Genomic DNA, 1019 nt, shown 5'->3' with positions numbered 1-1019 from the left:
ATTGTGAAGGTAGACGAGCTAGGCTGGGGATGTTTATCTTAGCGCAGAGAAGGCTGAGTGAGAAACCTATTAACGTGCACATTTTATGAAGAGGATAGATATGTATGACAGGAATAAGCCTCTATTGCGAAGGAATAGAGTGACATAAATGAAAGACAGAAGACAAGATATTTTGAGGAGATTTTGGGAGAATGCTTTCACCTATAGAGTGTAGTTTATCTGGAAATCATTATCTGAACATGTGGTAAAGCTAAGTGTCATGAGAACGTTTCAGCAGTCTGTAGCCGAACACTTGAAGAGCCAGAGCACACGTGGATAAGAACCAGGTACTGTAAAGTGTGACGAGGGCAGAGATGGGTGTCCTGAACGCAATTGGTTAAAGGCAAACTTGCATGCTTAAACCAAGCAGCTGGCGCGGCTCTGTGGCGCAATGAAAAGCGCGTTGGACTTCTATGCCTTTGTTCAGGTTGCGATTCAAAGGTTGTGGGTTCGAGCCCCATCAGAGTCGAGTTTTAGTTTATTGTTTGGAATGTGGTGAGACCAGACTCGGCTGTTATCTGAAAACCGAACAATATTCGTGCAGAAACCCACTGTCTCGAAACGGAACAGTTTCCTCTCACAGATTTACATTTTCGATGTCTATTTATGATAGAGATCGATAAATATCTGTTAGCCACTCGGCAACACGATGACGTGGATGGGCTGGAAAAAGACTTAACATTGTTGTGTCAGCCATGATGATATCGAATGACGTGGCGGGGCAGGATCGGTGTTAAGAATGGCCTCGTTCTGCTCCTTTGTGTCTGTGCCATTTCTGGCCCAGGTTTTTAAACAATCACAATGAGGACAATATGAATTAAACACCAAGTAATATTTTTGTCTCACCTCCAATTCGATTCCCTCCCAGCTGGAATAGACAGCTCTTGTTTCCGATGTAGATCAGGCAGTGGAGGATTCTCACAAGTTCTCCTTCAGTTTGAATGTTCCTTCACATAGGTTTCTAAATGGACACATGGAGC

General features: G+C 43.7%; 1 non-coding gene across 1 annotated transcript; it reads left to right on the top strand.

The window, feature by feature from the left end:
- The first annotated feature begins 416 nt into the window (after positions 1-416).
- On the top strand, positions 417-508 carry trnar-ucu. Its single transcript is given in 2 exon segments — positions 417-453; positions 473-508. It is a non-coding gene; the product is annotated as a tRNA-Arg (tRNA).
- The last annotated feature ends 511 nt before the right edge of the window (positions 509-1019 follow it).

The sequence above is a fragment of the Chiloscyllium plagiosum genome, unplaced genomic scaffold (assembly GCF_004010195.1).
Source record: "Chiloscyllium plagiosum isolate BGI_BamShark_2017 unplaced genomic scaffold, ASM401019v2 scaf_7660, whole genome shotgun sequence".
NCBI lineage: Eukaryota > Metazoa > Chordata > Chondrichthyes > Orectolobiformes > Hemiscylliidae > Chiloscyllium > Chiloscyllium plagiosum.
Note: the sequence above shows the minus strand (reverse complement) of the source record. Positions and strands in the feature narration are given on the sequence as shown.